Source organism: Atractosteus spatula, chromosome 9 (genome assembly GCF_055471065.1).
Source record: "Atractosteus spatula isolate fAtrSpa1 chromosome 9, fAtrSpa1.hap1, whole genome shotgun sequence".
In the NCBI taxonomy this organism is placed as follows: domain Eukaryota; kingdom Metazoa; phylum Chordata; class Actinopteri; order Semionotiformes; family Lepisosteidae; genus Atractosteus; species Atractosteus spatula.
In genome coordinates this window covers 38,307,139-38,333,861 of record NC_142714.1, presented here as the reverse complement: position 1 = coordinate 38,333,861, position 26,723 = coordinate 38,307,139, and the positions used below count along the sequence as shown (strand labels likewise).

Sequence of the window (26,723 nt, the reverse complement as noted above, 5' to 3'; positions counted from 1 at the left end):
TACTGTTGAAACACATGAAATGACAAGAAACTGGCATGCAATTCACAAAGCAAATTGTCGCAATGACAATGACTTTTGCGAGATGCACAAGGTTACTATTTACCCAAATAAGTTACAATATGGGTGGCATGGTGGCGCAGTGGTAAGCATTGCTGCCTCACATCACTGGGGCCCTGGGCTCAGTGTCACGATCGTTATCCCTCCTCTAGAGGACGCTCCAACCCTTTTGTATTTTAGTTTCATTATTACGTTCACCTGCCCCTTGTTCCCCATCTATTATTTAAACCTTGTGCCTCCGAAGCTCAGGGCTCTGCACTGGAAGACAGATGCCTGGAGGCCCACCTAGTATCAAGTCGCCCCATGTCCGCGGTTTGAGGGCACAGGCCTCTGAACGGCATCCTGATCAGCTGAGTCCAGGGCTCGGAGCGCCTGTCTTCGTTACTCTTCTTTTAACTTCCTTGTTCCTGGTTCCATGTCCCTGTTCCTTGTTTTTATTCTTGTCGTCGTCTTGGATGGACCTCCCGGTTTTGGATATTGCACTGTGCCCTGGTTTCCCTATTTGGACTGTTTTGGACTTGTTTGCCTGCGCCACACCCCTTTAGCACCAGATCACTGTTGTCACACCCCCCTGTCTGTCATCCCGTCCTGATCCTGCTGTTTTTTTCCTGGTGTCCTACTCCAGTCACTTCCGGATTATACTGTCTGCACAGGGTCCTAAACTACGCACTTCATGGGAGTGAGGACCGGCTCCCGTTACACTCAGTTCTAGATCTGGGCTGCTATCTGCATGGAGTTTGTATGTTCTGCCCATGTTTGGGTGGTTTTCCTTCAGATGCTCTGGTTTTCTCCCACAGTCCAAAGATATACTGGTAGGGAAAGTGACCCTGGTGTGATTGTGTCTGTGTGTGCCCCGCGATAGACTGGCATCTCATCCAGTGCGTATCCAGCCCATTGCTTGCAGGTACAGGCCACAGCTCCTCCATGACCCTATGTTGGATATTGAGGATAAAACAGATGGATGGATCTGAGTCACAATATTAGGCTCATAGGAGGGATATCCAGGTTTACCCCAAGAACAAACAATCATGCATTTTTCTGTCCCCTCTCTACTGCAAGAAAAACTCTCCTTATCACAAAATCTATATAATCTCCTGTATCACAGAATTTATTTATGCCTTGTCCATTAGGGTTAAACATTTTAATCTTAAACTTTCCAATATTCTACAACACTAAACACTACTGGGTATTTTGTAACGTATTTCTAACTCCTTCTATGAATCATTTATTTATACAAAGTAGAGCACTGCACAGCTACAATCCAGTCATCCGTGTATCCAATAAGCTGCTCACTGCCAAGGGGGCTTATTTCCATAGCAAACATGATTTTTAGAAGGGAAAGGGTCAGAAGGGAATGTATAAAAACATACAAGAATACATAAGGAACATAGTGAAGTTAAAGTAGAATGTGGTTTCTAGAAGGGTGATAAAGCACCAAATTGATCAATTACATCATTTAATCTGCCGCCTCATACTGTATTTAGGATACATGTGGAAGCACAATATCGTAGATGGCTATTAACTGTTCAATAGTGGCTCATTAAAAGTCATTCCTCCTTACATAATGATCATTCAAAGTCTACACTTGTATTAAATATAAAAAGCCTTACACAAAACACTCCAGATGGCTAATTCTAACATTACAAGTACCAACAGTTAATGCACTCCTTGAACATTCAGATTTAGGTCTATTAAAGAACACAATAGGGCAACGTTTATTAGAAAATAACATCAAATCTAACCCCAGGCTATGGTACTGGAAACAGGCTGGAATGATTATGGGTCTCATAAAAATGCCTTTATTAGTAACAAAGGAATTCTTTAACATACTAAAAGGAAAGCCACAATAGAAATGCTAGTGAAATATTTAGAAAGATTAATGAAGCAGTTTATCAGGGCAAGTTGAGGCATTGCACTCAGATGGAGAGTCACATTCAGCCAAAACCAACACTGTCATACAGCTGTATACTAAGATCAAGTTCCACAAAAGTTTGGAAGCTAAACAGAACCTCCTCTCATCTACATTTTCATAATCATCTGAAACATACACTTTGCTCACTTTGACTGAGCTGAGGAACATTGATGTGGTCGGACTTCAACATGGTGCACAAAACAGGAAGCACATCAGCAGGTTGTGAATGATATTCTCACATTCCACTATCTTAAATCTTATTTTTAATGTCACTATAAACCAGTTAGAGCAGATCCAGCAATCAAATAAAACCTAAACTCCTGTTTTTAAATCAAATCGAGTGCAGGCAGCAGAGCTGCTATTAGTGAGATGTTAAAAGCTTTTTCACTGTGAAGGAACATTGCCAGAGAGCCTTTTTACTGAGCATGCGGGGTTCAGTGAATTCTTCCCATCAGGCTAATAGGAACTGACCAAGCAACCTCTCCTTGCTGTGCTCTCCACTAATGTGCCATGGCATTCTCAAAACAGCCACGGCTGTCGCTGAGCTACTGCACTGTAGATGTCACCGAGCACACAAAATATAATTTTAATTCACCTTGTCCTTTAGACAGGGCTCTGCATTTTAATAGTATACTCTTACAGTGTTGCCTCAAGAAATGCATTAATTAATATAAATACTGCAATGCTCAGTGATGATGAAAGCTGTTGGATGACACATCTTAAGTCCACAGAGCTTATGAGCAGGGCATATTGTAGTGTTTGTGCCACTTACTCTACGGCCTCTAGACAAGACTCTACACAAACGTCAACATCCAATGTTATTAATTCTGTTCTTTTGTAAATTGGGTGCAGTGGACGAAAAGCCTGAGACAATTGAACACATTTCATGAGTGTCCCTGGCTGTAGTAGAAAGAAGGCCTCATGGCTAATCTTTTAAAAGCTGTAAGAACTTGAAAACTCTTCTCCAAATCACTTGGTCAGGACAACTCCACCAGGAGGCAGGGTCATGCTCTAGCAGGAATGCAGTCATTTGGAGGAGGGACCCAGCCAGCTTCCTCCTTGGTGTTCCTCTAGTAGTGTTCTTCCTTCTCCACAGAAGAAGCGGTACCATGGACCCCTCCATCATGGAGGGAAGTGTGGTTTGGAATGGGAGAATGTTCTTGGAACTTGAGGCCATTGGCTATCCAAGCACATTGATGTCCTGGACGCTCCCACTTTGTATTATTTGTCATCTGTACCCTGTTCCCCTCTTTATTATTTAAGTCTGCCGTCTCTGGTGTTCAGGGTTCTGCACTGGAAGATGGACGCCTGGAAAGCCGCCTACCAGTGGATCCAAGAGTGGCTTGATGGCATAGGCTTCAACACAGTGTTCTGACCATCTAAATCTCGGTTCTCGGAGCACCTGGTCTCGTTATGGTTTTTAATTTCCGTGTTCCTGTTCCTGGTTCCACGTCCCGGTTCCCTAGTTCCTGTTTTTAACTGTTTTTGTCTTGGATGGATCTTCCAGTACCTGTACCCTGGACTGCGCCCTGTTTTCCCTTTTTGGACTTCCCTTGTTCGGACTCGTTCGCCTGTGTTCCCTCCATGCACTGGATCACTGTCTTCACTGCACCCCTGTCCGTCATTCTGTCCATTCCTCGCCATGTCTTCCCTGATGTCCTTCTCTAGTCACTTCCGGAATATACCGTCCCGCATAGGGTCTTAAACTACACGCTCCACAGGAGTAGGATTCAGCTTATGTGACACTTTCATCCACTGGCACTTCCTTTAAGTGCTTATTTTGATGGACAAAAGTTCTGTAGCATCCGCCATCAATCATCAAGGGGGCTCCAGGCCTCACATCCCCCTACTTGCTGGTGATACTGTATATTTTCTACTGTGAACACAGCCTTGCTTGCATCTGTTTTGTAGTATTCCAGAGAAGGAATGTTTTATGAAATGTAAGTGACCAAATTTGTACACAATATTCTAAATAAGGCCTAAATAGTGCATTGCATAACTTTGACATAACATCCCTTGATTAATACTCTACTAGCCTGCCAACAAACTAGCTATCTTATTATTGTAACTAAACAAGATTACCCTGAACAAGACATTATTTCACCACAACAACTAGTTTGATTATATACAGTAGGATTCATTAACGATGTAGGTAACCCATGAAATGCTTTGGAATTTGCTGTTTTCTTTATGCATCAAGCCATCATAGTGTTATTTTTGCTATTGAGATGCTGTTTATTATTTTGCACTCATTTAGGTAACATGTCTTTTTAACTCTGAAAATTAAGTGGCAAGTGCAGAAAGGACACAGTTTTTGTCCTGATGACCCGATGATTCTGCTGTGAGAAAAACCTGTGTTTTCTTACATACAGCAGCTCTTAAAGGTTCCAGAACCCCAATGCGTATAATTAACCATTAAAAATTGTGTGTATTTGTATTGCTGGTTTATTTCATTTACATACAGAAACCACATCGGTTGTCTCTACAACAATTTCAAAATTTTACACTGATTACTTCATTTTTTAATTAATCTAGACATTAGATTTTCAGACCAAAGCATAAGACGGTGAGATTTGCATGCAATGCATGAGATTTGATAGCTATGTGATTACAGTATGTACTATCTTGGCTACAAGCTGGCAAATGATGTTGTGTATTACTACAAAACGATATTTCCGTATGTATTCTTGTGTACTTTTTATCGGCATTTACGGATTTCTTTGGCCAGATGGCACTGATTTTTGGCCAGGTGGCTTGCCTAGCCTGCATACAACTGCAGGAAGCCCTGACATCTGCACTTTGCTTTTCTAGTATGTACTGTAGTCTGTAGTCTAGTGCAGCCTGCACAAGTCATCTGCCAAGTGTTGAATTTACAGTCCTGAATTTGGTCTAAGTCTTTATACATTTTTCTTTGGAGCTTCTGTGTTTCTATTATGTTTGCTAATTCTAGTTTGGTATCATGTGCAAGCTTGATTCATTTACAAAGTAAACCATAATCTAGTTCATTGATATAAATTAGAAAGAACAGTAGTCCTAAACAAGCCCACAGACTGTATGTTCTGCTGCTGTAGCTGGGCTACAGTACACACTTTCTCTAGGTTTTACCACATTGATGAGGCTGATCTGAGGCTGTCTTTGTGTTTTAGAGATAGCATGACATTTGCAAACTATGCCTAGATATATTAGTCTTGGCAAAACTGAAACCTGCTAAGGCCTACTATATGATGGCATTGGCATATTTTCCGGCAAGTTCATGTTTTTTTTTCTGTAAGATGAAACGTTACTCCTCTAGACCTGCTTCCTGAAAAAAGTCATTCTGAAGATGTTGAGCTGTTACTGTTCCTAGGAAGAGAAGGGGGTGTGCTAGCCCTGCATCTCCTCGGGAAATCAAGAAGAAATAGGGCATCATGCTCCTTACAAAATGACTCAATCCATCCCTTTCCTTGTGAGAAACAATATCCCTATAGTTGGTTTTCTCTTTCACAGAACTGGGCTTAAGGATATAAGCTAACATTTACTTTCCTACAGTACTATAGTTTACTTTGTGTGATTTTGTTTTATTTTGGACAATACCTGGACAAGAAATTTGCTGACAATTATTAAATTAGTAGAAAAGGAGACAGAAAGTCATGCTCGACCATCAAATGCAATCAACAAGTGAAGGACTGGAAGTATTTTGTTCTCACAAATACCTCTAGCCTTATTCCTTATTTGAGTACAGTATGTACACATTGAGTCACAGACTAACGTGTCTTCCTCAACTACAAAGAAACACTGACTACAATATTACAGAAAGAGCAGTTTCCAGTTTGTAGTGTTTTTTCTCACTGCTAAGGTGATAAAAAGGGGTAATAAGAGTTCTGTTGAACAAGCTAACATACATATGTGAGTGTACCACCTATGTCAATCTGATCTAGCAGGGTTTGCCTTTAAGCCTGGCAACAACTTCAAATGAGAAAATGGACAGGAATTGAAGCACATTAAATTCAATCAATAGAAATGGAATTTACTGAACTTTGCCCCTGCTATTAAAGGATGTCCAGTGTGTTGCATATATTCCTGAAAAAGCAGATTTTACTCAAATATGTTTAGATCACATTTAAAGGAATGTTCCATGGGATTTGAGCATCTCGGGAACCGTGGCATAATAGAGAGATATTCCACTGATACTGGAAAAATAAGATCATGAATGACAAAAAATCCCCTTAACATAACATTGACACAGTGCTTTTATATTTCACTCCCAAACCTACTGTGGTTACCAGCATGCTAATAAGGCGCATGAAAGGCGGTATAATAAGAAAGTGTTAAGGACGCACATCGCAAGAGCAAATTCAGAGTCAGTGGAAAGCATAATTGATTTGATTTTCTCACCATTTCCTAGCAAATTTATCATGCAGATTATGTGATTAAAATGTCACACCAATTGCCATTATATTGGACGTGATCTTTTGGCAATCAGTGCAGCACGGTAACAGCAATGTTTAAAAGCAGCATGACTGCTATCAAAACCAATTTTTTATAAGGTTTAGGGGGCAAACCATAGAGCGTATTCTGTGATGTCTTAAGAAAAGACATAAAGGTGACTTTGGGTATGTGTGGAGAGGATCAGGGAACATTTCATATGAAAGTTGGCACGTCCCACACCACAGCGTTGGTTTTCACTACATGGAATCCTTGACTTGGATTTTTTAGATCCAAACTGTGACACAGACTAGTTTTATACAGCTACTGAGGTCTTGCTAAATACTCAGTCTCTGAACGGATTTGGCTACAGAGAGATACAGCTAGCAACATGCTACAGTACTCATTAAATTCCTATAGGGCATCACTGAATCTAGAATCCTTGCTAAATGAAAGTGTTTGGATTTTGTTTTCAAGGTAGACATAATTAATTATATGGAGTACTGCACAATACATGTGTAAATATCAAGTCTAAATAAATATAATTTTATCATACATTAATACAGTACTGTTATGAAATACATGTTCACTTTTTTTGTATCACTGAACGTTCTAAAATATTACAGTAAATAAGGGCAAATGTTCCTACAGAAATCACTAGATTTCCTGGACTAAATAACAATAAAACATACATCTAAGTGTAACCTAAATATCTTTCAGGAAAATAAACTATCCCTTTAAAGCTGTTCCAGAATGGTGTGGTATCAGAGGGCTGTGAAGGAACACAAACTGAGCTGGCCTGCAGCCGTCTCTCTGTGGCCAACTCTGAAGTGCTTGCATTCTGAGACAGTCGCTATGGCAACCTGCGAGAAAGCTTGCATGCTCTGTTGCCCATCGCAACAATAGAGAAGTTACAAGAAACTACAAAGAGATGGAAGGGAAAAACATAAAAACTCAGTCTCGACCATCAGTAGCTTTCGTTCGTTCCAGTTCTGCAAGAAATAGGACAGGACGGTCCCTTAAGGCTTTTGCTTTTGCATCACACATCTGTTTTAATATTTTGAATCTGAAATAAAAAAAGGGTGAAACAAAACGGTGTGTAAACAACCTTAAGGTTAAGAAGAGAGATAAAAACTTCCGTTTACTGATACTCCAGAGAATTCCTCACAGTGGGTTCAGAATTCCAGCAGTAACTTGGTAAAGGTCACAAAAATGGCTTTGCCACAGGATAAGAAAAGGACAGATGGTACCACTCAGCTCCTGATGATGTGACATTCTCTTCAAAGGACTTTAAAAAGTCTAATATGAGATCTAACAGCAGGTCATTCAACTCAATTTTCACTCTAAAAGTATACATTACTTCACTTTATTATTGGTCTGTTGTACTGTATAAACCACAAAGCAGGTGTGCTTGTACACCTTTTACTATTATGTCATTTCTCTATCTAGAAAATACAGCGTGTTCAGTAATGAAATTCAATACTGCTGACACTGCACTGAAAATCTAAATTGCACATATTGTACAAAATATCTCTATTTATATCAAATTCTTATTCCTACTGTAGCTAAGGACCTAGTAGATTTAGGGCTTCCAAAATTAGGGATAGATTATGTGAATATAAGCATACTAATGCTTGCTAAGGACTTCACTTTTTTCATAGCAGTATTGAATAGGGCTATTCTGTGCATACTTCTTTGTCCAGAAAAGTTGTTGATTAAAAGATGTCATCTGATGACATTGTTTTGTTCACCAGGCTCTGCAGACAAGCTACCAGCACAGCACTCATGTTTATAAGAGAGTTTCAAAAGATGAAAAGAAACCATGGCAACTTACCCAGTCTGTTGATTGAATGCATGTTATTTTCGTGCTTCTTTTGTACACAGTTTTACATAATTTGGGTTTAGGATTAACAATTGAGTAGTCACATTCCACTGCTCTTTCACAGAGTATTTCATGTGCAAGACTGGAAACCATTTTCTATCTACACATTTTTAAAAATTCTACATTGATAGCAAACTTCGACCATTTTTTAACGAACTGTTGACCACGTTTAACTGAGCTTTTCTCAGTATACGATTTCAATGGACCAGTAAATATTGAGAAAAAAAACTTACAAACCGTATTCACTGATAAAGGAATAAATCATCTCATCTGAATAGCCTAATTGTAAAATAGTCCTGCTCACAGAGATTTCACTAAATGATAAATTGATAAAATGAACGATCCTGAAACAGACATTGCTAAATTATCAGGATATTTGGCAGCAACTCAACCATGTAAACCATGCATTAAGGTGAAAGCTAGATGCTAGGATCACCTTGGATCACGCAGCCACAAAGCAAAAAAAAAGCACCAACACTAACTAGCCAGTTACTGGATTTTCTAGAAGCTTTTCTGCTGGGATCTTTCATGAAACAACCTGATGTTTTTTTTAGAAAAAAGCGTAATGTCACTAGCAGCTGAGTGCCCTAGATGGGCCAAATAACCTTCCCATGTCTGAGGCCACTGTTTGCTTTCAGTGGTCGATTCACTAATTATAATAATTTCATGAGGCTTTATGTTTCTCCAAAATAGCAGAGATAATAAAGGAAAAGTGTGGTTCACAAACTCAACCTTTAAACTTAGTGCTCCATTTTAGAATTATTATTTTACATCTATTTTATTATAAATCTTATTCTAGGCTAAAATAATTTGACTTACATTTTTGCACAATATTTTAAATCTAAAACATGTGTACACAAACCAGTATACTGCAAATAGTTTTAGATAATAGCAACAGTTGTTCATTTTTAATATAAAATCCTGTATTGCGGATATTTAAGGTTTTCAGTTAATGTTTTTTTCTGGGTTTAGGGTATACATGGAGAAGTTACCATATAGTGCTCTGCATAGCACACCACAGAAGTCACACCACAGTGTCCTTTTCACTGAAGAAAAAATACAATTTTAAAGTCTTGGATACTGTAGAAAAAACAAAACTGTAACAACATAGAAAATGCTAATAACAAAACTGACCTAATACCACTGTTATTACTGTATAACATAAAAAGAAGAGGAAACTGGTTATCTACTGTACACCTCTCTTTTGCCCTAGAGCAGAACCTTCCATCTGAACTTTTCCCACAATTAATGTGTCTCCATCAGCAGAATCACATCTAATGAACCGTGAGCCCATGTGATGGTCATTCTGGTGTACAGGGCACAAAGCACAGATTTAGAGGCAGTCCCTCACAATGCAGTGAATTAAGTGAATAAAGTTTTCATTCTGCAGCAAATACTGAGAAAATGTTAACTTCTTTCCTGTCAAACTGTAATGATACCAATTAGTTTTACTGAGCTCACGTCACAAAGCTCTTTTTGTCAATTTAAAGATTTTTTTTAATAAAGGCAACAGCCAGAACATTAATTAGAGTACTATGGTTAAATATGCATATTGATTGTCAAGTAAGAAATCAGCTTAAGTATTTTTGCAGTTTTTGAAAGCCACAGCCACCTGTGATGTTTTTGTGCGCTGCTGACACCCACAAAAAAACTAAACATTCAAAAACATGCAAAGTGTGTAATCACATGCTACAAATGCTCCTGTGTATTTTAAAATCTGTAACAGGGTTCTGTAAAACATATGCTCACACTGTAAAAACCAGTTCATGTGAGACAACATATCCTGAAAGCAATGAGAGATGAGCTTAGGGTATCTAAAATATGGGAAGAAAAATTTCAGTATACCGTTAAGTGTAGCAAATTACAACACCTGGGAAGAATATAACTGTTTTTCAGAAATCTGCACTTAAATTCACTTCATGGTGAGGAATATATGATGTTAGAATATGCTGTGCATTGAGGGTATCTCTAATATTTCATTCAGAGCATCCTTCCTCATGGTGGGATCTTTTAGCTCCATTTGTAACTGCACAAAAACGAAAAAGGTACCAGGGGAGTGCTGACATGTGTCGCATTTTATGAATCTTTTTAAATATTGTACAGTTCTTACTCGAGGTATAGTAAAGGGATGACTGTATTATGATTGGAGTTGTGACTGGAAAATTGCAAATGTAGAAAGCATTTATAAACAAGGTGACAAACGAGACAGGGAATTACAGACTATTTTTTTTAAATCTAAGAGCCAAATCAGGAGAGCATCTACATGAAAACTACATTCTGGGAAATAGCCATTAAGGAGAGATCTTCACACATCAGGTCTTGTTCATGTTTTGCTAAAAAGCACCTTAAAGGCGCTATGGTCATATGAGACCAAAATCAAACCTTTTGGATGGAATTCGGAATTCAACACGGTACATCTGGCGAAAAACCAATACATGTTACCATCCAAAGAACACCATTCCTACAGTAAAGCACGGTGGTGGCAGAATCCTGTTGTGGGGGTGTTTCTCTTCAGCTGGGACTGGGGCACTTTTCAGGATAGAAGGGAAGATTGATGGTGCAAAATACAGGCATATTCTTGAAGAAAACCTGCAGCCCTCAGCCAGGAAGTTGAAAATGGGAAGATGGTTCACCTTTCAACATGACAATGATCCAAAGTACACTACCAAAGCAACCATACAGTGGCTAAAAGACAGGAAGGTGAATGTCCTTGAGTGGCCTAGTCAGAGCCCATAACTTAAATACCATCGAAAATCTTTTTAATGGCTTGAAGAGGGCAGTCCATCAATGGTCACCATGCAGTTTGACTGAGCTTGAACAACAGGAGGAATGGGCAAATATTCCTCCCTCTAGGTGTGCAAAGTTGGTAGAGATGTATCCAAACAGACTCAAGGCTGTAATTCAAGCAAAAGGTGCTTCCATCAAGTATTAACTCAGGGGGGTGTTCTCATATCCAACCCAGCTATTCTACTTTTTTTTCAGAAATGTTGCTTTCTTTTTTCAGATTGCAAGGTACAATTTGTAAATAAAACTGAAAAAGTCTGATTTTATTTGTCTTCCTTTTGGGCTTTAGGGCAACAAAAGGTGAACATTTTGAAAGGGGGTCGTGACTTTCTATACACACTGTAGATCTTGCCCCTGTATAACTATCATACTAATCATTCAAGATTTGTTTGAAGAACAACTGTAGTAGCCTTTTCAAGATCAGCGATAATGCAAAGACCTCAGGATGATAGCCTAAGTATCTACAGGACATAGACATTTCTTTACACACAAGATTGAAGGAATCTGGAACCAACACCCTAACTATATGATAAAAAACATGCTCAGCAGGATCCTGTACAAATGGCCTGTAGGAATCCTCGGATCATTAATGAAAATTAAAGACTGAATGGCCTCCTGTTATCAATAACCTTCCTTAGGTTCTTCATCTTTACTCCAAAGGTTCACATGGCTCAGGGATCCAGTGCCTGAGTGGACTGTCTGACACAGGGGTTTGTGTGTTTCTGCAACACACTGGGGCTGCAGGTGATCTGCCAGCCAGAAATATTAAGGCCACAGCACAAAGTAAGGCAGTACATGATATGATTTATTTTTAGCATCCAATTGTCAACATTAGGTTGCTTTCTCACTGACAGTTCTGTACAACTAATGCAAAAATCACTGCAATATTAAATGCCAGATGGCATTAAATGGTTATTATGTTGCACCTTTAGTAGTACACACAGAGATTGGTAAGGTGGTGCAGTGGTTAGCATTGCACTTTTACAGCGCTGGAAACCTGGGTTCAATTCTAGACCTGGGGTGCTGTCTGTATGGAGTAGGTATGTTCTCCCCGTGTTTGTGTGGGTTTCCCGTGGGTGTCCCGGTTTCCTCCCAAAGTCCAAAAACATATAAGAAGGTTAACTGTTTTATGGAAAATTTGGCCCTGGTGTAAGTGCATGTGTCTCTGTGTTCGCCCTGTGATGGACTGGCATCCTGTATGACTTACAGTAGTTATATGTATATTATAATACAGGCTACATTTACTGTATATATTGCAAAGAAAACATCACCTTTTCATGTTGACATCTATTACAATAAATGTAATTACTATATAAAATCATATTAATTTGAAAAATGTTGTGCTTCATGAATGAATACAAACTCAACTTTTGTTAAGCAATGAAAAACAAAGTACAAAAACTGAAAATCTAACACTAAATGAAATATGGAACCCTTTATAGACAGGGATCATACAGTATGTACATACAAATTGCACGCACCTGTTTTGTGAAAAACAATTACAATTATTATTACAACTTATATAATATTTAAACATTTTTAAAATATTGTATATCTCATTGCACAAGCACAAGAAAACCACTCATAAAGTGAACATTCCTGTGATAAATTCCAGAACTCAAACAATTTCCCTTAAACATCAAAACTTCACCTTTATACAGTACAGAATGATACTTAAGAGAGTGTTGTCAACTAGGGTTACTTAGTGGAGTTAGTTACTCAGGTCGTCAAACGGAATTGTTCAGAGAATGTCAAAATCTACATTTTATTCTGTTCTGAGACCTCAAGGTTTGGCAGCAGAAACAGTGTTGATCTTAAAATCCAAAAAGCAGTTTTTCAACTCTGGCCTTTCAATTGAAGATCATGTTATAGAAGTCTGCATAGTTAAAACACAAACCTGGTCACATTGCAGGCTGAAAGGATGTACAAAATAATGTAAGGTTTAAGATGCTTTAAGAAACCCATTAGTCTATCACTTGCCAGACAGGTCAAAAGTTAAAAGCACAATGCCACAAACTACTTTGTAAGAATGCCAGAAGAATTCTACCCAGTTACGGAACAGACAAGTTGCACCTCTCTCTATCAGCTCTTGGCTGTCAGTAATTTTCTACCTTATTTCTTAAAATAAAAAAGACACAAAAGGGTTAGTGCAATTTAGTACAACTTGATCTTAAAACAAGATTCTCTGATCTGCTACAAAATCATGTCTAGTTATAATGATCTAAGCCAAAAAAAAACATTGTCATTATCACCAAAAGAATATGGTGTTTCACCACAGGACATCCACATCTGTTAAGTAAATATCAGCCTTCTGCATGAGCATCAAAACCTTTCGGAATGGTACAGCTGATCTGCAACAAACACATTTAAAAATATGGACATCTATTAACCATTGGGTGACATTTAACAAAACCAACCACTTAAGAACAAGCAAATATCGCAACAATGCCTCTTAAAAACTCGAATCAATGTTTTGTGTTTAAAGTCAGACTTTAACTATACACGTTTTATAAAACAGGCAGGGTCCTAGCTTTTCTTAATTTTCCAACTCTTCTGCTTTGGATCACAAAATTGGAGTAACTGAGGTGTAAAAAGCTGTTATCACCCAAATTCAACAGAATATAGTTTTGTAAAGATGCAGACAGTAAGTCAAAAAGACAACTTTTTAAGTGTTTGTTTTGCAACCTGTTGCGTCACCCTTTATCATAGAACCAAAAGAAAGATTCAGAAATAGATAAACATCAATCAGGGATACTTATAAGAGGAATGTAAATACATAAGAGGACCATAGTACATATAGGGTATTGAGGTATGCAAAGCAGATATGTTTGCTTAGATGCAGGTGGATCTGGAATCAATGCCCCACACTGGCTCAGTGCAGAAGTCCTCACTGTTGGCATAAAATGAGTTCATGTCTTAGAGCTGAGTGGTGAAAAGCTTTTTTTTCCCCTGTGCAATGATGTACTGACAAGACTTCCTGGCTTGTAGAGGACAGATTATACTTTGTCATATGCAGACAACATCCCAAATTCCAGGACCAAAATCATCCAGAATGATCCCTCTGGAATTCAAAAAGTCTGATGCATGTGACCAAGATGTACACCTTTGGCAGGAACTCCCATCTTTGGCCAGGCCCTGTGTGCTCAGCCATGCCATATTAAAACATTCTCTGCCAAAATAACATTGAATTGTTTAAGCTTTGTCAGTGCCGGTGTAGATCAGTCTTCTGCAGGACCTCTTGCCCCTACTTCATTCACAAGGGCATTTTTGCTTGGTGCTTTGTCACAGTTGTACACAATTACCTCCCTGCGAAGGGTACTCATTTCAATACTGCAGGGCCCTGCTCCTAGAAGCTGTGTCACACCTCCCAGATGCATTCAAGCCTCGCCTTTTCTCTTTCAGAGAAGCAGCATGACATGGAGCATTGCATTACTGATTTCCTAGAGGCACTGCAAGGCTGTGCTGATTTCTCTCAAAGGCAACTAATGGTTTCAACTTCTGTTATATAAGGAAAATTATGGCAATTCTAAATAATCAAAAAGGAATAAACAGTATTTTTTATTCTTCCTTGCATTTTGGTTTTTACTTTTATGTGATTTCCTTTTTACTGTAACACGGGGGAATCTGGCATTCATTTTTTTAACCATTTTATTTACTGGAATCTCTGTCATTGAACATACAGTTCTTTTTCTTAGAGTAATCACATTAACTGCAAGACTTCCATTTGGTTTTAAGCTTGGAGTGCCCATGTTGCTCTAGCTTAAGAATAACCAGCGGGTAACTTTGATTGGTTGTAATGGGAAAACATTACTCATGTTTAAATCTTATGTCTGATCTCTTAAAATAGACAGAATATGAAAATTCTGTAATTGAGATTATGTGAAAAAAACTCTGTACTGGGTCAGTCCTGTATATTTCTGCATGACACTCTGTACTTTGCACATACCTGTTTGTGTGTAAACCAGCATGTTATTTACTATTTAAAACAACCACTACTGTGAACACATTTATGTTGAATATACCTTTTCCCATAAAAATTAACACATACTGTAGTTCTTTATAAACTCTCAAAGCATTCTTCTGGTAGTAAAATACAAACTCCTCTAACAGAGTAGGCCTCCAATCTGTGTCGGTGAGCAACACAAAATCTGCAGTATACTGGTCTTTAAACTAAAGGATATCTCACTTATTAGAGTGAAGTGAAAAGTGTGAAAATCTATTTCACATTTCAGATAGAACTAACAATTATGCATTCTAAAAGAAAATTCTGCACAATGACATTTAGTGCATCAAAGAAATATGAAATTGTTAGTAAAATTGCTGAAGACAAATGTGTTTCTAATTTAGCCAATAATTCTAATGAATTAATATATATATATTTAAATAACAAAAATGTATATTCTGTCTATATTTATGAATACTATTACATGCATGCACAATATCTGGCATTTATACCTAAAATCTCATTTTACTAATGTGCATTAAAATAAATTTACCAAACATAATCTACAGCGACTTGTTTGAAGCACTCAATAAAGTAGTAGTAGAACCTGTAGATTTCAAAATTTCAAACCATTTCAACTTTTATTTTCTTCTGCAGAGTAAAAGTAAGTGTATTCTTGTGTACGATAAAAATGCGTTAATTAATATAACGTCGTCTATACAATCCAGAATGTGGCTGTCCCCGGTATGGTAAACTAGTAAAGTCAGTCTTACAGTACATGCAGTACTGTATTTCAGTCGTCTTTGTAGTTTGCTACATAAAATGAACAAACGATATTCCATGAACGCTTTTAAACTCAAACAAAAAAACAAAATAAAACTATATGATTTCGGAATACTGAAACTAGTTGAACCGTAATGTGAGAAAGGTTGTATTTAGCAATTAATGCTACAACATCAATACGGGATTGGCTACAAATTCCATGAATCAAACAGATACCAGCATTCATTTTTTTATCCAAAATGTCAGTTCTTCAGGAATTATTATTATATTCACTGCTAGCTTTGAAATAATCAGTTGTCCTCGAATTCCTTGTATGGTTTATTACTGTACATACACCGGCATATTCAAAGTAACTAACTTGAACACGAATTTACGATTTAAACCCATAGCTAAACCAGCTGCTAGATGTGTCTTGCTAATGAAATCCTGAAAAGCAATGATTGCTGGTCTTTAAGACACTAGGTTAGACGGATATCCACCTGAGCATTTACTTGTCTATTTCTAGAGCATCATCTTCATCTTAACCTCGAAACGGCATTTGCCCGTGGGAAATTGTATCCCTGCTAAAGGATAAAGCCAAAAACATCACTAATCCCCCAAACTTGTTCAATTGTCATCACCTAAAGCAAAACACCCATCGTACTATCTGTACAATATTATGCACAAACAGCATCGCATCACTTAATTTCCACTTGGGGTTCGCAGCCGGATTCCATCTGATAAGAGGCTCAAGAATCAGCAGGCAAGGATTAAACATATATACCGCTTACCTTTAGTTACCGGTTTTTATTCTCTTTCTCTATTTCAGTGTTAAGACATTACAAATCCGATGCCTTGTAGTGATCAGTTCCCGTTATTTTCATGATGGAACAGGGAATGGATGCCATGAAGCTGGGCTCGGTTGAGCTGCATGTGTTTCTGTAGGAGAATCGACTCGCCTTGCATTCTGCAGTGAGAACAGAGCATGCGCGAAAAAGGCGCACAGACCACCACCCACAGTGTCACGCTTACACAATATGCAGGAGCGAACTTACACACACCAAAATTTATAGTATGGTTTTCTAAAGACTCCTTTGAGAGGACCAATTTCTGTCTCCAAAAGACCAAAAAATCATTTAGGCCACTAAATGATTATTATATTATAATGTCTGTGGTAACAAAGGCCTCCAGCAACAGGGCCTCTTAATTTTAATAGGATTTCTGCATAGATTTTGAAGGCTTATCGTGTTAAAGATGTTACTGACAGGCCTATGAAGGTACAGCATGTAAAGTTTTGTGTCTACCCCGTGGAAAAGAAGTAAATGTTTTGCACTGACAAATCTTTTTAGAGTTTTCCAGTTAATGAGAAAATCAGAAAAGTGTGTTAGTGAAAGGTAATGTTCAAAATATCCACTAATTTCTAAAAGACATTCTTCTCCAATAAGTGAATAGGAATAGTATTTGTGTATGCATAGGATACAACTGACTATGCAGAAGAATTAAGTATATTTCTAAGCAATGAAACTTATGTCACTGTGAAAAGTGTGAATAACGTATGATTAAGGAATGTGGTACAGAACAGAAGGCGTCAGTTATGTAGAACAAATGTCACATTCACTAGAATAAAGATACTTGTTTATGGGCAAGAAGAAGATTTTTCCTTTAGAGTGAGATCAAATGAAGATGACAACATAACATCCTTATAAGTTTTTGAGCTAATGTGAGCTCAACAGGCAATTTGAAAAAGGTCAGTGTGAGAATGGATTAAAAGATTAAAAGAACATGAGATAAGATATTTTCAACTGACGTTGATTATTTTAAAATATTTAAGCATATATGATTTTAAATCATCACCCTGCAACTCACAACTGGCTACCTACTGAAGCTAAGCAGGATTGAGCTTGGTCAGTACCTGGATGAGAGACCTCCTGAGAAGCTATGGTTGCTGCTGGAAGTGGTGTTAGTGGGACCAGTGGGACCAGTGGGGAGTGTTCACTCTGCAGTTTGTGTGGGTCCTAATGCCCTGGTATAGTGGCTGGGATACTATACTGAAGTGGGTGCTGTCTTTTGGATGAGACGTTAAACTGAGGTCCTGACTCTCAGTGGTCATTAAAGATCCCCGGGCATTTCTCGATAAGAGTAGAGAGTTATCCTGATGTCCGGGCCAAATTTCCCCCCTCAGCCTTTACCATGGCCTCCAAATGGTCCCCATGTATGATTGGCTTGCACTTGCCCTGCGATGGACTGGCAAACCATCCAGGGTGTACCCTGCTTTGTGCTTGTTGCTTGCCGGGTAGGCTCCAGCTTCCCACGACACAGTATGGTATAATGCGGTTTGGTTAATGACATGGCATGATCTCAAATCATATTGATGGCATAAAATCTGTACAAAATCATAATTACATATGATAGGACATGTAAATAGCAGGAACTTTGCAAATATTTTAACACCCTCTAGCAGCATTGTCTGTCTAGTAATATTGATAGACTTTTTTAGGTTGCCTACAAATTATGAAGCAAAATATTTAGCATGACCTTAGGTGGTATATGAAGTCCCGATTACCATCCATCTATTTTCTTACCGCTTCTTCCAATGTTGGGTCATAGGCGAGCTGGAGCCTGTCAACCAAGCAACAGGCATAAGACAGGATACACCCTGGGCAGGATGGCAGTCCATCCCAGGGCAGATACACAGACACTCCCATGCACTCATACCTGTTTTTCTAGAAGCCAGTTAATCTACCAGTATTTTTTTTGACTGTGGGAGGAAACCCTCACGAATACAAGAAGAACATATTGTAACGCAATAGGGGCTCAGGCGGGCACCCTTGCTGCATTAGGTCAGCCCCGCACCGTCAGGGGCTTGAACCCAGGACTCCCGCGTCACTCTGCAGGGACCCAGCCCGGTGAGCCAAAGAGAGATCTCTCCACAGCCCACGGGCTGTGGTCCTGCTATTACTGGGAAGGGCGGTGACGTCACCTGCTCTGGTAAGCCGGCTCTTACACAGTACCTGTCGGCCGTAAGCGTTACAATATAGTACAAATTCCATGCAGGTCTGAAATTGAATCCAGGGCCCCAGCCCTGTGAGGCAGTCAGCATTATAATATGCTCTATTATTGCCATTATTGATTATATTATAATGCAATGCTATGTATTAATTTATAGGCTTGCCATATAGCTTAATGTTCATCTGGACAAAATACAGTATATTACAATTACTAAAATTTCCTTTAAACACTATTGCATGACATCTTTATTTAAACGTTAAACCTTCAATAAATTGAGTACTGTTATTTAATTAACCCAAATAAAAATAACAATGTTCATAATGTGTTTTTCTGGAGTTAAACTTTTCTGTTGCAAACTGTTTTTTTTACAAGTGGTATGATACAGTGACTATTTGGCATTTGATAATCAGTCTTATGTCTTATAATGTCTGTCACACATAAACAGTGCCATTGATCAGTTATTCAGTTAGTCTTATCTATGGCACAGATAGCAAACAGCTTGCCCATATGATTAGTCATTAACTAACTATTAACCTCAGTAAAGGTGTAATGTTAATTTAAGGGCATTTTATAAGCTCCTGTCCTGCCTCAAACTGTTCTACTCAACATGGATTAATAAGTCCCTTATATCTGATATTAATTGTTAGGAACGGTATCATTTTTCTATTTAATTAAGTTATCAAAATTAAACTGCTTGTTTTGTTATGCAAACCAGATTTACAGTAAATTTACTGCATCTTTATTTAAAGACATTTATTTAAATGTGGGAAATACTTCTAAAATTATTTCTAGAAAAAGAAACTGGAACATTTTCACATAAATCATGTAGAAAATAAATACACAATTTAAATGTATTTTTCATATATTCATATGTATTTGTTCTGCATTGACTAATATATACACTATTTATTTAGTTTTTTAATGTTTATAGCCCAGGAAATTCAACAGTAGTGAATACATTTCCACACATCACTGTACAGTGTTTTTAGACTTTAATATTTTAAGAAGAAGTTTTATTTCTGTGCGGCATCAAATTTTGTTACTGATAATAATAATAGGGTAATAGGTAAACAGACCTTCCTGACTGCACTTTGTTGGTGAATTTGCACTTAACCTCAAACATAAATTGTTTTCTTATTCTCACAATGACAATGAACAGGATTAAAGCATTTAATAATGTACAGTGAACCTAACAAATCTGAAAGGATCAAAAACACAGATTGCAGCAGAACGTCATTGTGATGCATTTTGTGACAATTTATGACAACAAAGAGCACAATTCTCCAGACCATGTGGGTTTTAAAATGTCACAATCTCCATAATGTTTTTGAATAGTTGTCAGTTGTCTTTCAATCATCAAATAGAAAAATGAAATGTGGCACATGCACCACCAAAAAGACACAAATAATTTAATGATTTCACTAAAGAAACCTTCATTGAAACATTCAGATCAGTTAAGTTGTAATCTCAAGTAGGCTGTAAATGCCAACAAACATTAAGGCCCAAACACTATTTCTTTTGTAATCATCTTACCACTGAGAGAAGAAATGAATGAGAGGGTTCCTCTTATAACATGTAAAATTAGGCTGAGAAAAACAGTGTAAAAGGAGGAGTAACATTAGTGGGAGAGGGTGTACAAAGAGATAAACAGCAGGTAAGAGCAGAGAGGTTCAGACAACAGCAGGTAAAACCAGGGTTTGATTGGAATGTGGATGGTGCCAGTGAATACAGTGCCTATAGAAAGTCTACATCCCCCTTGGACTTTTTCACAATTTGAGAATTTTTGCCACTCGTCAACACAAAGTACTCTATAATGTGAAAGTAAAAAAGAAATCCAGACATTTTACTAAATATATTTAAAATTAAAAACAGAAAATAATTGAATGCGTAAGTATTCACCCCCTTGCTTTGACACACCTAAATTACCTCTGAAGTAACCAACTCTCTTCTCCAAGTCACATAATTACTTGACTGGAGCCCACCTGTCTGCAGTTGAGGTGTTTCACATGATTTCAGAATAAATACACCTGTGTCTGGGAGCTTCCCCTTGTAGTTATTGCATTTCCAAGGAAACACTACACCATGAAGACCAAGGCACATTCTAAGCAGATCTGAGACAAGGTTCTTGAAAAATACCAGTCAGAGCAAGGATATAGGAAAATTTCCAAGGCATTGAATATACCTCGAAGCACAGTGAAGTCCATCATTATAAAGGTGAGAAAGTACAGAACAACTGTGAATCTGCCCAGAACTGGCCATCCTCTAAAACTGAGTGTCCAGGCAAGAAGAGCCATAGTACGAGAGGCCACCAACTCTAAAGGAGTTACAGTCCTCCATGACAGAGATGGGAGAAATAGTGCATAAGAAAACAATAGCACGCACACTTCATAAATCTGGCTTGTAAGGAAAGGTGGCAAGAAGAAACCCTTTGTTGAAAAAAGCTCATATCACATCTCACTTGGAGTTTGCCCAAAGGCATATGAGAGATTTAACAATTTGGAGGAAGATTCTATGGTCTGATGAGACCAAAATTGAACTTTGTTTGGTGCAAACCTAACACAGCACATCACACTGAGAACACCATCCCTACAGTAAAGCATGGAGGTGACAGCATCATGCTTTGGAGATGCTTCTCTGCAGCAGGGACTGGAAAACACGTAAAGATAGATGGAAAAATGGATGGAGCTAAGCACAGAAAACTCCTGGAGGAAAATGTGCTGCAATCCGCAAGAGCACTGGGACTTGGAAGATGATTCATCTTCCAACAGGACAATGACCTGAAACATACAGCAAAAGCCACACTGGAGTGGCTTATAACCAAAAAGGTTAATGTCCTGGAGTGGCCCAGTCAAATCCAAGACCTCAATCTAATTGGGCATCTGTGGAATTACTGTTCCAGAGAGAATTGCTGTTCACAAACGGTCCCCATCCAACCTGATGGAGCTTGAGCAAATTTGCCAAGAAAAATGGGCAATAATTCCAGTGTCAAGATGTGCAACACTGATAAAGACTTACTTATGTATTCAAATATTTTCTATTTTTTATTTTTAATTAATTTAGTAAAATGTCTGGATTTCTTTTTCACTTTGACATTATAGACTACTTTGTCTTGATGATTGGCAACAATTCTCAGTTAAATACATTATGGTTCCATGCTGTAACATATTAAAATGTGAAAAAGTCCAAGGGGTTGTAGACTTTATATAGGCACTGTAGGAGCTACATGAATAACAGTAAAGGACAGAAAGAGCAAGATGAGCACCAAGAGTTGTAGGAATATGAAACAAGTGACTCTGCCATGTTGTTGAAGCTAATAGCCTGGATCAGTGGTTCCCAACCCTAATCTGCTTGGTTTCATCCCAGTTGAGCTCTAGATCTCCTTGGCTGATAACTTAATTTGCACAGCTGCTCCAGAGTGACTTCAGAAGTTACTTCTGAGTACAGAAAAAACATCCTACTCCAAAGGTAAGGTTTCCGAAAGCTTCTGAATAGAGAACCTTATCCAGCTGCTCTTGAACTTGCTTGGTTTTATAACTAAACTAGTCTTACTACATGATCAATTTATAATGAACAGACAGATGGGAATGACTGCAGACCAGACACTCTGCAACAATGCTGGCACACCTAAAGTCTGACACCTCCAGCATGTTAATTTTGTTTTTTACTTTTTCAGTGGTCCGTCCTTGTTTTTTGGACCCCAGATCTAACATGTTGGTCCCCTCTCAGCAAAGACTATGATACTCTTCTTTCTCAGTGGCTTTTATTTACTCAGTTCCACTATCACAACCAACACCAATGCTTTCAAATTGGCTCAGTGACACCTGTTTTTTTTTACTGAAGAGCACTTCTTAAATCAATTGGCACCAGACAATTATCAACTCAATTAAATCCATGTTCCATGTTTGCAGCATTCACTAAAATATTATAAATACTACATGCAGTATATCTCCACTAAAAACATTAATTTTTCTCCATCACCATTCTACTGATCCTGCCTGTCCAGGGGACACTGATCTTTAATAAGAATGTGTTCCCCCAGAGACATCAAGGAGCCAATTTGTTGTTCTCTCTGATTAAACTCAGGCCACCCATCTGCTGATGTTAAGACTCGGGGATTGTTAGGAGTTTGGATGACTAATTTAAACTTATCCCTTGCTTGTGAAAGAAGTATACTGCTACTCTGAAAAGGAATGCAGGTCCTAACATATCTTGTCAATCCTGGTATGGATGGCCCACCCTGTTCATCCACAGCACACTTCACCTTCACTGAATTTGGTAAACAAAGACCCACCTCTGACAACCCTCAGTACGAACCTAAGCTGTTTAAGATGCATACCGTATGTGTAAGCAGAGACGTGCAGGGACCTTTTGGTGGGCAGTGGCTCAAAAGGGGAGAAGGGGCACTTTCTGGGGCAGGATTTGTTACATTAGAGTATCCTGGACACAAATCAGTGCCCGCTTCTATTTCTGTGTTTTTTAATTTTACAGGAAGTTTGGATGTGACTTCAGAGGCCCCCTCTACTGAGCATATACAGTACATTATAACACATCTGAACAAGAGGACAGAGCAAATAAAATAATTACTTTCTAATTACATACAATACCAAATGTAATCTCTTTCCATCTTAAGAGCAAGAGTTCACAAGATGACACATCAAATCAAAGAATTTGTTTCCCCAAAAAGTGTCTATTTTTGGACAAATATTCAGGAAACCACTAGAAATTATCATCTGCCATCTTAAATAAAGAAACAGATAATTTACTTGTCTTATAAAGCATTATATCTCTGTTGTTATTATTATTATTATTATTATTATTATTATGTACTGGATATCTGTTGAAATTGCTCAATATACACTACTACAAGTTTAAACATATTTTATGCATAACACATCAGTTTTATAATTACATATTAAGCTATAAATTAAATTCCAATAGAATAATTTGTTGGTCGTGTCCTAAAAAATACTTGGCAGAGATATCCAAAAATTATAATGGAATTACTACTCATATAGCCTGTATATTTTTTGTAAATAGGCTACAGGCAGTTTTGATATTCGTCAAAACTTAAGTCGTACAACTTTTACCGATGTAATCATTCTTGTGAGGCAAGACTCTTCTGTTATAAAGGCGTACGTAGAATGTAGCCTAAGGAACTGGCTTTTTTTATGACCATTTACCTGTTCGTCTGCTGCTAGTTGTGACCCAGTTATGAAGCAATGTACTCCCTTTATCTGCCTCCCTAAATTCATTCTCTTTTTTTTCTTCTTCTTTTTTCTGAAGGCATGCTCTCCTGTTTCTGTGACTGAACATATATATATACAACAAAGAATATTCATGTTAATTGTTTTTATCAAATACAAAAAGACTGGCTTGTCTACTCAGTTACCTAAATTTTCATGAGGAAATCTCATATCTAGCTAGCTAAGTAGCCATGCAGACAATAACGTGGAGAGTTCATCGGTTTGCAAACCTAGAATAGGTGAATGAAAATTGTCTTTCTTAAACACAAAGTGCTCAATACAACACCCTTGGTGTATTAATTTTGTGCAGTCCTTCTGAAAAATCTGTGTATCTTCCCATCGTTCAAAAATGTTTAACACGACCTCCACAAGTGTAGTAGCCTACTGTACGTTGTTTATTGCAAATGAGGGCAAAGGGGCATAGGCTTGACCCACTGCAGCCAATCTGCTCTGCACGTCCCTGTGTAAGTGACTTCAGCCTATTACAAACGCCAGCAGCTACTGTATATCACTCTGCACCTCACAACTGGCAACCCACTGAAGCTAAATAAGTGTGAGCCTGGCCAGTGCCTGGATGGGAGACCTCCTGGGAAAAACTAAGGTTGCTGCTGGAAGTGGTGTTAGGGGGGACATTAGGGAGCACTCACCCTGCAATCTGTGTGGATCCTAATGCCTCAGTATAGTGACGGGGACACTATAGTGTAAAAGGTTCAGTTCTGTGGATGAGACATAAAACAGAGGTTCTGACACTCTGTGGTCATTAAAAATCCCAGGGAGCTTCTCAAAAACAATAGGGTAATCCCCATCTTTGAATTGGCTTCGTCACTCTGTTCTCCTCCACTCACGTACTGTAGCTGATGTGTGTGGTGAGTGTTCTGGTGCACTATGGCTGCCATCCCATCATCCAGGTGGGTGCTGCACATTGGTGGTGGAGGGGAGTCCCCATTACCTGTTAAGTTCTTTGAGTGGAGTGCCCAGAAAACTGCTATATAAGCCAGCAGCCATATCACCCTGCAACTCACAACTGGCAACCCACTGAAGCTAAGCAGGTGTGAGCCTGGCCAGTACCTGGATGAGAGCCCTCCTGGGAAAAACTAAGGTTGCTGCTGGAAGAGGTGTTAGTGGAGCCAGCAGGGGGCACTCACCCTGCTGTCTGTGTGGGTCCTAATGCCCCAGTATAGTGACGGGGACACTATACTGTAAACAGGCGCCGTCATTCGGATGAGACATAAAACCAAGGTCCTGACTCTCTGTGGTCATTAAAAATCCCAGGGCGTTTCTCGAAAAGAGTAGGGGTGTAACCCCGGCGTCCTGGCCAAATTTCCCATTGGCCCTTACCAATCATGGCCTCCTAATAATCCCCATCTATGAATTGGCTTCATTACTCTGCTCTTCTCCCCACTGATAGCTGATGTGTGGTGAGCGTTTTGGCGTACTATGGCTGCCGTCGCATCATCCAGGTGGATGCTGCACATTGGTGGTGGTGGAGGGGAGTCCCCATTACCTGTAAAATGCTTTGAGTGGAGTGTCCAAAAAAGCGCTATATAAGTGTAAGTAATTATTATTATCATTATTATTATTAATTAAAATAGCTCTTCTCTTGTCCCAGAACAACTCTTACTCATCCTCTCATCACAGACCCAAATCTAAACACAGACTGAAACCTTTTTCTCCCTAGTTGTTCTTATAAGCCTTATACGAGTGACTCTTAAGTAGCTCATATGAGTGACTTATTCTGCACTGACCTTATCCTGTCATCTGTTTTCGCTCATGTGGAATTTCAGCTCTCACAGATTTCTAAATTATTTGGAGAACTACAAGGGAAACTTCAGGGCCAATTTCCCAGATCCCAAAAATATTTTTTCTACTGCGGGAAGAAACCAGGGCATCATGAGAAACCCAAGAAAATACATGATCTGTACCACTGTGCTTCCAAAACTAATTATGATCAATGAAACGATCAGAAGCCACTGATAACAACATTTCCAACAGTCACTCAAGATGGGGGTAGTAGCCATGTATTTTGCTAATATACTGCTCACCTATAAGAAGGGTGACAAAACTGACCCAAGTAATTATAAACCAATAAGCCTGACTTTAATTACATGTAAGTTTAGGGAAACAATTATTAGACCTTTAATATACAGTATGGCAGTACCGTCCTAGGGAAAGGTCATCATGGATTTTGAATGGTGGGTCTTGCCTTGCCAAACTGTTAGTTCTTTGAACAAGGATAATGGAAACACATGGAGCATACAATATAGTATATTTACTGTAGATTAAATATTAATTTTCAAATAACATGTGGTTGGCATTCAGAGACTTGTGTACATTTTAATTAAAAAATAAATAAAAATGATTAAAACATAGAATATAGCAAATACAACTTGCAAGTGAATGTTCAAATGTGAGTGATCTAATTAGTGGAGTACCACAGGGATCTATACTAGAAACATAGCTCTTCCTAATGATCTATATTCTGATATTTTTAGAAACGTGTCATGTTTGTAGATTACACTAAATTAGGAGAATTATTGAGCACTGCAGATGCAGCAGATTAAATAAGATTTTGATAAAAATGAAGACTTTGCAGATGACATTTAGTGTAGACAACTGCAGGGCTCTACAAACATAAACTTTTTAATGATCCATAATGCTGAGTTAGAAGAGCTTGCTTCAAAGACAATTTGAGGAAGAAATAAAAATGGAAAACAAAATGTTAAAATA

The 26,723-nt window shown here is 38.3% G+C and overlaps 1 protein-coding gene across 3 annotated transcripts in view; it reads right to left on the bottom strand.

The window, feature by feature from the left end:
• The window catches only part of LOC148828542 (actin-binding protein WASF3), a 52,486-nt gene extending 35,771 nt beyond the window's left edge, over window positions 1-16,715 (bottom strand). For 2 of the 3 annotated variants that reach the window (XM_088925702.1, XM_088925704.1), the window contains exon 1: window positions 16,536-16,715. The gene's annotated coding sequence lies outside the window, so the exon portion shown is untranslated. The remainder of the gene's footprint in view (window positions 1-16,535) is intronic. The other variant, XM_088925703.1, reaches the window with a different exon arrangement.
• Between the last annotated feature and the right edge of the window lie 10,008 nt (window positions 16,716-26,723).